This window comes from Mustela nivalis, assembly GCF_964662115.1.
Source record: "Mustela nivalis genome assembly, chromosome: X".
Taxonomy (NCBI): domain Eukaryota; kingdom Metazoa; phylum Chordata; class Mammalia; order Carnivora; family Mustelidae; genus Mustela; species Mustela nivalis.
In genome coordinates, this window is record NC_139040.1 from 57,366,823 (window position 1) to 57,379,464 (window position 12,642).

Here is a 12,642-nt window from a genome sequence, read left to right on the forward strand (position 1 = left end):
TTTTGGATTTTACCTTGGCCATAACGGGGAGGCAGAATGTGCCCTCCGGGGGCCATCCCACATCAAAGGCGGGCCATTCGGAATGGCAAAAGGTAATCAGTTTACTCCTTTGAATATCCAAGCTAAGGTTATGACTTCTCTTTTTAACATCCTTAAAATTGCTAATTAGAAGGGTTAAGGAGGTACTCTGGTTTTTCCCCATTTGAGCAGGGAGTTCCCAGATCAAGAAAATGGTTAAAACGAGGAGAAAGACACCTAGAAAGGGCAAAGAACGACGGAGGCACCGGTGCAAGGGTTGTGAGATAAACGAACAGGTGAGAAATTCGAAAGGGCGGGGTGAGGATGAGCACTCTCGGTCTACTAGCCCAAAGGGATGGAGGATAACCTTCGGGGAGCTGGAGGTGGGGGCCAGGCGAGTTTCATCCTCGGATGGCAGGAGTAGAAATCCTTCTACGTTTGCCAGGGTGAATCTACAAGTGAAACAGGTTAGGAAACACGAATCGCAGGTGCAGGGGACACAGAACACAAAGACACAATTCGCAGGTGCACTTCAGGCCGCTCTGTGGCTGATCGAATGGGCCGGGTAATCAGCCCTAGGCATAATTCCAGCCACCCCGCGGCTACCCAAATGGGCTGAATAAACAGCCCCCTGACTGAGGTCTGGAGGACGTCTCCTACTGACCCACTGGCAGCCCTATAGCGCGTCCACCAGGACTACTTGCCAGTTCCAACCTCTGACTTTCCGGAAACAGCTTCAGGTTATGGATCCAAGAATGACAGACAACACGGAGACAGAGCTGGCTCACTTACTGATAGGTTTTCAGCGACCTGTTGACTTGGAGTCTGATGGGTCGGGGGGGGGGGGCTGTCCCGGACGAGCCCCCATATGTCGTGCCCAAATTCCAAGACCCCCCCAAAGATGACCACCAGAGTCCAGAATCAAAGCCAAATAGCAAGGGTCGTTTATTACAAGTTCAAACCCGGACCTTCGCGCACTCGTTGCTGGTGACGCTAAGAGGTCCTGAGCTCAGGATCACAGCACTTTTTATACACTATTTTGGGGAGGCAGGGACTTAACATACATCATAGTATCTCGCAAGAAATCACTACATACCGCGGGAAAATCAAACAGCAACTCTCTAATATGACTGGTGCGCTACAGAGCAGGAAAAGGCTGGGAACAGATTATTGGTTAGATCAAAGGGCTGTCATTCTTCACACTGCTTAGTTGGTGCTGCTAGGGTATGTGCCCCCTCAGGACTGGCCGGGGTCTCTCTGTCTAGCCGCGGGGTGCCAGATCATTATTATCTCCTGTACCCAAAGCTGGGTGGAGGGTCCGGGGGCAGTCACTTTGTCATGTACAATTCTGGGTGGGGGTTTCTCTGGCGCCAGATGGCTGTTATCTCTCAGCCCAGAGCCAGGTGGGGGTTTGGGAGCGGCCACTCTACTAGGTTCGATTTTGGGCAGGGGTTGTGTGGTTACAGAGTACCTAGAGACAGTTTGCTGGTAATTTTCCATCTCCTCATGGGTTAGCAAGCGAAGGTACAGAAGCAGAAATAGCGGTTATGGTTATAATTTAGGCATGGTAGGATACAGGCTTCCCTCCCCGGAAGTTTGGTCCCCAAGCCCTCATAACTGGGGTGGGGGGAAACTGTCAGCTACACCCCCGGGCCCGCTTGGCCCCCAGGAGGAAAGGGTGCCTTTTGGGCCTGCGCAGAAACCTCCGAGTGGGAGAAATCTGCAAGGCCCCGAGGCCGCACCCTCAGCTCCCTAGGCCTCCTGGCATCCGCCAAGGTGTCTGAGGCACTGCCTGACCACTGTCCTCAACTCAGCTCCCAGGGAGCGCGCCTAAGCACCGGCTGATCGGTGCTACCGTGTCCCTAGGCCTGAACCCGAAACCCAGGCTGGGTCCTCAGGCTTCTGACCCAGGGGTCTGACGCCCGAGCTCTGCCGAGTGTGGACCCTGAAGCCCAACCCCACAGGTCGTCATGTCAACCACGTGGAAGCTGTGCCATTTGGAGCTGCACAAAGCCCTCAGAGTGGGAGAAAGCTGCACGTGTCCTCCAGAGACCACCCCCACCTTGGTCACCCCAGCATGCCACCGACACGGAGAGTGACGGTCAGCCCGAGTTCCTCTCACATCTCTGGCCCTCCACAATCGCCCTTCAACTGGGCTCCTCACTTAGCCACGTGTCCCTGACCCCAGTTCCTGGGTGGTCGCAACACACAGGTAGCCAGAAAGGTCTCTTGCCAGGGGGGTGCCCGTGTGTCCCGAATCCTGGTGCATCGCTAGCGAATTCTCAGAAGCATTGTGCCCTTATCGAGACCCATTTGTGCACAAAGCTCGTGAGAATTGGCCGGAACCCCATGGCCAGCTCGCGTCCAGCTGCACGGACTCTCAGCAGAGCCCCTGGGCCTGGCTCGAGGTCGCGTGTGGGCCCTGTCTGAACTTTGCAAGAAAGCGATATTTAAGCCATGCCCACGTGAGACCAAACCCTCCTTGTCCTCAGCCCTCCTGTGTGCCGGTCTCATTGTAGGCTGATCAAGTCCACCAGGCCCCTAGGCCCTTCCCTAAGCCTAGGTCGCCTTTTCAGGTTTACTTCCTCAGAGGCCTGGCCCACAAACGCTCCAGCCAGGGGAGCCCTGAGACCCACGCCAGGACTCTGCTTGCCATCCAGGGGGAACCTGTGGCTTTTGGAGCTGCGTGGAAACCTGGGACTGGGAGAAAGAGGTGTGGCCCGCCCCCACCTCCCCGAGGCCACCTCCATCTTCTTCCACCCACCAGGCCCAGAGCAGGGACAGTGACGCTCCATAGGGTCCCTCCCTCATCTCTGCCCTCAGAAAGCTCCGCTCAACTGGGGCTTTCCAGGGAGGCGCTTGGCCCTCGAAGGGGTTCCTGGAGGATGGCAGGCAACATGCACCTAGCCAGAAAGCACTCTCCCCAGGGGATGGGCGTGTGGCCCGAATCGCTGCGCATGGCCGGCCCATTCTCACCAGCTTTCTGCACAAATCCATCTCTGTTTGTGCAGAAGGCCGGTGAGGATTGGCCGGAAAGCCAAGGCCAACTGCATTCTGGCTGGGCGGGCTTTCAGCGGAGCCCCCTGGAAGTGGCCTGAGATCCTGCGGGGGTGGTGTTCAGCACCCTGCGAGAAAGCAGTGTACAAGCCAGGCACATGCCTGTCCAAACCCGCACTCTACTCAGCCTTCTGGCTTGCCCTGCTCAGCGTTCGATCCAGTCTGACCCTGAACCCTAACCCTGCTTTGGGACATCAGGTTCCCAGCACAGAGCCTTGGGCCCCTCGCCCTAAGCACTGGGGACCTCAGAAACACACACCAGGACTGCGCCTGCCACCCAGGAGGAAATCCTCTCCTGTTTGGAGCTGCGCGTCTCCCTCAGACCTGGAGATTCCTTCTTGCACCCACAAGGTCACCCCCGCATTGGGCGGCACCCCTGGGCATGAACCCGCAGTCTCATGGGCCGCCTGTCCCCCAACCACCCCTTCGGCCCCAGGGAGACTGCCTGCATGCTGGCAGATTGGGCCTGTTGGGCCTCTAGTCCCTAAGCCCAAGCCTAAATGGGATCCAGACTTCCGTTCCCAGAAGCCTGGCCCCAGCCCTCATTCTGGGGACCTCTAGGCTACTCCCCAGGACCCTGCTTGCCACCCAGGGGGAAGTGGTGTCATTGGGAACTTCGTGTTACCCTCAGCCCGGGAGAAACCTTCATGAACCCACAAGGTACCCCCATCTTGGGTGGCACCTCTGGCCACGAAACCAGGTTCATATTGGCTGCCTGCCTTTCCGCCCTCCACTCGGTCCCCAGGGAGATTGCCTCAGCGCTGGCAGATTGTGCCCGCCATTCTCCAAAGCCCTAACCCTAAATCTAGGATGGGATACATGCTTCCATCTCCAGAAGCCTGTTCCCCAAGCCCTTAGGACTGGGGACCTGTTAGCTACACTCCAGGATGCCGCTTTCTCCCCAGGAGGAAATGGTGCCTTTTGGGCCTGTGCAGAAGCCTTGGAGCGGGAGAAATCTCATGGCACCTGCGGCCACCCCCTCAGGTTCAGTGGCCTGTTGGCTACCATCAAGGTGTCTGAGGCACTGCCTAACCGCAGCACTCAACTCAGCTCTCCCGGGAGCGTGCCTAAGCACTGGCTGCTCAGTACTAACGTGTCCCTAGGCCCAAACCGGAAACCCAGGCTGGGTCCTCAGGCTTCTGACCCAGGGGACTGATGTCTGAGCTCTGTCAAGTGTGGGCCCCGAATCCCAAATCCAGAGGTCTTCTTGCCAGCCACATGGAAACTGTGCCATTTGGAATTGCGCAGATCCCTCTGAGCGGGAGAAAGCTGCATGCATGCAGAAAGCTGCCGCCCCCAGAGGCCACCCCCACCTTGGTAGCCCCAGTATGCCACTGCCACGGAGTGTGATGGTCAGCCCAAGACCCTCCCACATCTCTGCCCTCAGAAAGGTCCCCTTAGCTGGGGCCCTCACGGAGTCACATGTTCCGAACCCCAGTTCTCCGATAGTCGCAGCACACACCTAGCCAGAAAGAGCTCTCGACAGGGGCCACCAGTGTGGCCCGAATCATGGGGCTTCGCCAGCAAATTTCACGAGCTTTGTGCCCTGATCGAGATTGATTTTGACACAAAGCGCCTGAGAATTGGCTGGAACCCACTGGCCAGCTCCCTCTGGCTGGGCGGCCTTTCAGTGGAACCCCCTGGAAGTGGCCTGAGGTCCTGCAGGGTCGTGGTCGGAGCCCTGGGAGTAAGCAGTGTACAAGCCAGGCACACGCGTACCCAAACCCGCTGTCTACTCAGCCTTCTGGCTGGCCATGCTCAATGCAGGCAGATCCACTCTGCCATGCCTCTTGGCCCGAACCCTAACCCTGGTTTGGGATATCAGTCTTCCGGGCACAGAGCCTTGGCCCCCAAATCCTCCGGACTGGGGACCTCTGAAACACACGCCAGGACTGCGCTTGACACCCAGGAGGAAACCCTCCTGTTTGGAGCTGCACGTCACCCTCAGATCGGGAGATAGTTTCATGCCCCAACAAGGTCACCCCCACCTTGGGCGGCACTCCTGGCCAGGAAGCTGGGGCCCAATGGACCATCTTTGCCCCGCCCTCTAATCGGGCCCCCAGGGAGGGGGCCTGCCATGCACCTAGTCCCTAACCCTAAATCTAGGATGGGACACAGGCTTCAATCCTCAGAAGCCTGTTCCTCAAGTCCTCAGGACTGGGGATGTGTCAGCTACACCCCCGGACTTTGCTTGCCCCCCAGGAGGAAATGGTGCCTTTTGGGCCTGCGCAGAAGTCTGGAAGCGGGAGAAATCTGCATACCCCCTGAGGCCACCCCCTCAGGTTCAGGGGACTCTTGGCAACCACCAATGTGTCTGTGGCACTGCCTGACCCCTCCCTCAATTCAGTCCCCCAAGGAGCAAGCCTCAGTACTGGCAGATTGGTGCTGCCATGGCCCTTGGCCCCAACCCGAAACCCAGGCTGGGAGCTCAGGCTTCTGTCCCCAGGGGCCTGACGCCCGAGCTCTGCCGTGTGTGGACCCCGAAGCCCAACCCCTGAAGTCTTCTTGCCAGCGACATGGAAACTGTGCCATCTGGAGCTGTACAGAACCCTCAGAGCCGGAGAAAGCTGCATGCTGCCCCCAGAGGCCACTCCCACCTTGGTCGCCCCAGCATGCCACCTACACGGAGAGTGCCAGTCAGCCCGAGTCCCTCCCACATCTCTGCCCTCAGAAAGCTCCCCTTAGCTGGGGCCCTTACGGAGTCACGTGTTCCAGACCCCAGTTCTCAGATGGTCGCAAAACACACCTAGCCAGAAAGGGCTCTCGACAGGGGGCGCCAGTGTAGCATGAATCATGGGGCATCGCGGGCGAATTCTCACGAGCTTTGCGCCCGGTTCGAGATTGATTTCGACACAAAGCGCCTGAGAATTGGCTGGAACCCACCGGCCAGCTCCCTCTGGCTGGGCGGCCTTTCAGTGGAGCCCCCTGGAAGTGTCCTGAGGTCCCACGGGGTCACAGTCAGAGCCCTGCGAGTAAGCAGTGTACAAGCCAGGTGCACACGTTCCCAAACCCACCCTCTACTCAGCCTCCTGGCTTGCCATGCTCAGTGCAGGAAGATCGCCTCTGCCATGCCCCTTGGCCTGAACCTTAACCCTGGTTTGGGATATCAGCTTTCTGGCCACAGAGACTTGGCCCCCAAATTCTCCGGACTGGGGACCTCTGAAACACACACCAGGACTGCGCCTGCCACCCAGGAGGAAACCCTCTCCTGTTTGGAGCTGCGCGTCTCCCTCAGACCAGGATATACTTTCATGCCCCCACAAGGTCACCCCTACAATGGGCGGCACCCCTGGGCATGAACCCGTGGTCTGAGGGGCACCTGCCTCCCTACCTCCACTTCGGCTTCCAGAGAGGCTGCCTCCGCACTGGCAGTTTGGGCCTGCCATGCTCTTCGTCCTTAATCTGAACCCTAGGATGGAATACAGGCTTCCATCCCCAGAAGCCTGGCTCCCAAGCCGTCACTCTGGGGACCTCTAGGCTACACTGCAGAACTCTGCAAGCAACCCAGGGGGAAATGGTTCCATTTTCAACGGCCTCTTTGCATCCACCAAGGTGTCTGAGGCACTGTCTGACCACCACCCTCAACTTTGCCCCCCAGGGAGTTTGCCTCAGTCCCGGCAGATCGGTGCTGTAATGGCCCTAGGCCCGAACCTGAAATCCAGGCTGGGTTCTCAGGCCTCTATCCCTAGGGACCTGACGCCCGAGCTCTGCCGAGTGTGGGCCCCAAAGCCCAACCCCAGAGGTCGTCTTGTCAGCCACATGGAAACTGTGCCATTTGGAGCTGCGCAGAACCCTCAGAGCCGGAGAAAGCTGTATGCTGCTTCTAGAGGCCACCCCCACCTTCATTGCTCCAGCAAGCCCCCAACATGGAGAGTGACAGTCAGCCAGAGTCTCTCCCACATCTCTGCCCTCAGAAAGATCCCTTTAGCTGGGCCCTTCACGGAGCCATGTGTTCCTGACCCCTGTTCTCCGATGGTCGCAACACACACCTAGCCAGAAAGGGCTCTCCACAGGGGATGCCAGTGTGGACCAAATCATGGCAAGTGCCCCGATCCAGATCAATTTGGGCACAAAGCTCGTGAAAATTGGCCGGAACCCCCTGCCAACTCGCATCCCGCTGCAGGGACTTTCATCGGAGCCCCCTGGGCCTGGCTCGAGGTCCCGCATGGGCCCGGTCTGAACGGCACTAGAAAGCGATTTCAAACCCAGGCACACACGTGGCCAAACCCTCTCTCTTCTCAGCCTTCTGGTGTGCCAGTTTCAGCGTAGGCCCATCAAGCCTGCCATGCCCCTAGGCCCTTTCCAAAGCCTAGGTTGCCTTTTAAGGTTTCCTGCCCCATAGGCCTGGCTCACAAACCCTCCAGCCGGGGGAGCCCTGAGTCACACACCAGGACTCTGCTTGCCAACCAGGAGGAACCTGTGCCTTTTGTAGCTGCATTGAAACCTCGCTGTGAGAAAGAGGTGTGGCGCTCCCCCACTTCCCTGAGACCATCTCCACCGTCTTCGTCCCACCAGGCCCAGAGCACAGACCTTGACGCTCCTCCAGTGTCCCTCCCTCATCTCTGCCCTCAGAAAGCTTCCACAACTGGGGCCCTCACGGGAGCCGCCTAGCCCTCAAAGGGGTCCTGGAGGGTGACAATATGCACCTAGCTAGAAAGCGCTCTCCCCAGGGGCCACAACTGTGGCCCGAATCGCTGCACATTGCCTGCCAATTCTCACCAGCATTCTGCAAAATCCATCTTGATTTCAGCAGAAGTCAGGTCAGAATTGGCTGGAATCCCCCAGTGAACTCCCTTCCGGCTCGCAGGCTTTCAGCAGAGCCCCCCTGGAAGTGGCCTGAGGTCCCGCGGGGTCGTGGTTGGAGCCCTGTGAGTAAGCAGTGTACAAGCCAGGCACACGCATGTCCAAACCTGCCCTCTACTCAACCTTTTTTCTTGCCATGCTCAACGCAGGCAGATCTGCTCTGCTATGCCCCTTGGCCTGAACCCTAACCCTCGTTTGGGATATCAGCCTTCTGTGCACAGAGCCTTGGCCCCCAAACCCTCCAGACTAGGGACCTCTGAAACACGCCAGGACTGCGCCTTCCTCCCAGTAGGAAACCCTCTCCTGTATGGAGCTGCATGTCACCCTCAGACTGGGAGATACCTTCATGCCCCCACAAGGTCACTGTCACATTGGGCGGCACCCCTGGGCATGAACCCAGGGCCCCCTGACCTCCACTGTGGCTCCCAGGGATACTGAATCCGTGCTGGCAGATTGGGCCCACCGTGCCTGTCATGTACCTAGGCCCTATCTCGAGCCTTAGGATGGGATACAGGCTTCCGTTCCCAGAAGCCTGGCCCCCAAGCCCTCACTCTGGGGACCTCTAGGCTACACCCCAGGACTCTGCTTGCCACCCAGTGGGAAGTGGTACCGTTGGGAGCTTCGCATAACCCTCATCCCGGGAGAAACCTTCATGAACCCACAAGGTCACTCCCACCTTGGGCGGCAGCCCTGGCCACGAAGCCGGGGACAGATGGGCCTCCTGTCCCCGCCCTCCACTCCGGCCCCCAGGGAGATTGCCTCAGCGGTGGCAGATTGGGCCTGCCATGCTCCTAGGCACTAACCCTAAATCTAGGATGGGATACAGGCTTCCATCCCCAGAAGCCTGGTCCCCAAGTCCTCAGGATGGGTACAGGTCAGCTACAACCCAGGACTGTGCTTGCCCGCCAGAAGGAAACAGAGCCTTTTAGGCCTGTGCAGAAGCTTTGGAATAGGAGAAATCTTCATACACCCTGCGGACACCCCCTCAGCTTCAGCGGCCTCTTGGCAACTACCAAGGTATCTGAGGCACTGCCAGAACCCCTGCCCTCATCTCAGCCCCCAAGGCTACGGCCTCACTGCTGGCATATCAGTGCTGCTATGGCCCTAGGCCCGAACCCGAAACCCAGGCTGGGTTCTCAGGCTTCTGTCCCCAGGGCCTTATGCACGAGCTCTGCTGAGTGTGGACCCCGAAGCCCAACCCCAGAGGTCTTCTTGCCAGCCACATGGAAACTGTGCCATTTGAAGTTGCACAGAACCCTCAGAGCGGGAAAAAGCTGCATGCTGCTACCAGAGGCCACCTCCACCTTTGTAGACCCCCATGCCACCGACACGAAGAGTGTTGTCAGCCCGAGTCTCTCCCACATCTCTGCCCTCAGAAAGCTCCCCTCAGGTGGGACCCTCACAGAGCCACGTGTTCCAGATCCCAGTTCCCCGGTGGTCTGAACACACTCCTGGCCAGAAAGGGGTCTCGACAGGGGGCGCCAGTGAACCCTGAATCATGGCGCATCGCTGGCCAATATGCTCTAGCTTATGGCCCAATCAAGATCGATTGGGTCACAAAGCTCCTGAGAATTGGTCGGAACACCCCGCCAATTGCGTCCAGCTGCTCGGACTTTCAGCAGAGCCTTCTGGGCCTGGCTCGAGGTCCCGCGTGGTCCCGGTCCGAACGGCACAAGAAAGCGATCTCAAAGCCAGGCACTGGCAGGGCCAAACCTTCCCTCTTCTCAGCCTTCTGGAGTGCCATTCTCAGTGCAGGCCCATCATGCCTTTCAGACCCTTAGGCCCTGCCCTAAGGCTAGGTTGCATTATCAGGATTCCTTCCCCAGAGGCCAGGCCCACAAACTCTCCAGCCTGGGGAGCCCTGAGTCACATGCCAGGACTCTGCTTGCCATCCAGGAGGATGCTGTGCCTTTTGGAGCTGTGCGATAACCTGGGACTGGGAGATAGAGGCCACCTGCATCTCTTTGTCCCACCAGGCCCACAGCCTGGATTGTGATGCTCCTCCAGGGTCCCTCCCTCATCTCTGTCCTCAGAAAGCTCCCTTCAAATGGGGCCCTCAAGGAGCCACTTGTCCTGGACCCCAGTTCCCAGATGGTTGCAACACATACCTAGCCAGAAAGGGTTCTCAACAGGGGGCGCCAGTGTGGCTTGATTCTTGGCACATCAAGGGCCAATTCTCACCATCTTTATGCCCAAATTGATCTGGACTTGAGCAGAAAGCTCGTGAGCATTGGCAGAACGCCCAGTCCAACTCCTTTCTGGCTGTGCGGGCTTTCAGCGGTACCCCCTGAAAATGGCCTGAGGTCCTACATGGTCATCGTCCAAGCCCTGGGAGAAACCATTCTACAAGCTGGGCACCCGCTTGGCAAGACCCTCCCTCAACTCAGCCTTCTCCCTTGCTATGCTCAGTGCAGGCAGATGAGCCTTGCTCTGCTTCTTGGCCCGAACCCTAACCCTAGTTTAGGATGTCAGTCTTCTGTCCACAGTGGCCTGATCCCCAAACCCTTGGGACTGGGGACCTCTGAAACACACACCAGAACTGCATCTGCCACCCAGGAGGAAACCCTCTCCTGTTTGGAGCTTCGCATAACCTTCAGACCCGGAGATACCTTCATGCCCTCACCAGGTCACCTCCATATTGGGCTGCACTCCGGCCAGGAATCCGTAGTCCGATGGGCCTCCTGCTCCCCGCCCTCAACACTGGCCCCCTGGGAGACTGCCTCAGCCCTGGCAGATTGGGCCTGCCGTTCTCCTGTGCTCTGTCACTTACCCTAGGTTGGGATACAGGCTTCAGTCCCCAGAAGCATGGCACCCAAGCTCTCAGGACTGGGGAACTCTCAGCTACACCCCAGGGCTCTGCTTGCCACCCAGGAGTAAATGGTGCTGATGAAGTTCTGAAATAGAGGGAGTTTGGTCAGGTGAGGTCTGGAGCCAATGACCAAGAAAGAATTCTTGTGTTATATTTGGTACAAAATGTGGTTTATTAAAGCTCGGGGACAGGACCCATGGGCAGGAAGAGCTGCTGCCCTGGATTGTGAGGAATGGCAGGATATGTAACATGTTGTTGGGGGAAGATGAGAAAAAGGGAGCTTCCCAGGGAGCTTTCATATGCTAAAGAGGGACTACAAGGTGCTGGGATAGGGGAGGTCTTGTGGCCTGATCAAGGTTGACTTTCCCTTGTAGCAAGCCATTAACATCAAGATAGTTGGAAGATTCCTAAGGAATGTCACATTTGTCCCACCCACAAGTGGTGGGGGTGAGGGAGAGATTGGGAGGTGTCAGCCTTTTGCTTGGGGTGGGAGGGATTGCGAGGTGTCAGCCTTTTGCTTTGTCCTCAGCCAGGCTTCTGCTCCCTCATCATTCCCCCCTGAACAATTTTGACCCTTAAATCTTTAAGGTAGTTGAAGGTGGAAGGTCTCATCTTCTGTAACATCTTCCTGCTGAATAGGGTTCTAGAGTTGTCCCTATCTACTCAGGATAGCATTGATCAGTTGAGGAATGTGTAGGGGGAGTTACAAAAGACAGAGGCAGCTGAATCCAGTGCTGACAGTGAAGAAGTGGCAAGGATCATCTGTTGTCGTGAAGTCATTGGAGCAATGGAGCCTCGGCACCAAGTAGAGAAATTTTAAATAAGGCAACACATTAAGATTATTAAGGTTATAAGAATGAGAAGCCAGAAAAGGAGATTTTTAATTGTTGACCATAGTCCTCCTTTAAACCAGGAGCTTAACCAATCACTGAAAGAGAGAGAAGGATTCTGTAGAGCCTCAATCTGGGTATTCATATCTTTTATTAGTCCTGTCACATTTTTGTGGTATTCTGGGATATACACACAGCATTCTGCTTTGATAATTGTGCATGTGCCACCTTGTGCTGCTGTCAGGACATCTAAGGCCATCCTATTTTGTAGGACTGCCTTGTGCATCTGTGAGACTTTGATATTAAGTAAGGAGATGCTATTTAGTGAATCATTGAGTGCCTTTGCTGTATATTTATTAAGGGCTTCTACATGCCAAATGACATTCTCTAGTCCCACAGATGGAGCAAAAATGGATGTTAAGTGATCATTCCATTTAAAAACAGATTGTGTCCATCTTTGCTTTAAATTGGGGAGATTAGCTGGAGTGGTGATGGTTTTAGTAATGTGCCCATGAATCCAGGCAAATTCTGAAGTACAGCGACCTATCCACCCTGGAGGAAGCCAGGGCCACAGGTTATTTCCACATATCCAGTGGGTTCCGTTTGGAGCTGACCATCTAATGCCAGGTCGCCTTACCCAACCAGTAGCAAACCAGTCAGTAGCCTGGAGTACTATTATTTGGGAACACATTTCTAATGATAGCCATCTTAGATGTCATGTATTATTTGCCCAAGTACCATATGTATGATTTCTTTGTTTCCAGCATAAAACTGCCTTTTGACTGAGCTGTCCAATAGTGAGTGTGAGCCACAAATATGTATCCCAGATTTGATATATGCCATCCTCAGTATAGTGATAAGGAGAGGTTTGTAACTTAGACCCTAGTTGGTGGGTATTAATTTGTGTGCTTGTAAGGTCAGTTAGGACTTTAACAGTTTGAGAGTATGAAAAAGTTTGGTTATGTCCTGGTGAACTCCATGTTTTACTGATCATGGGCCAGGAAGAAACATCTTTTTTTTTTTTTTTTAAAGATTTTATTTATTTATCAGAGAGAGAGAGCGAGCACAGGCAGACAGAATGGCAGGCAGAGGCAGAGGGAGAAGCAGGCTCCCTGCCGAGCAAGG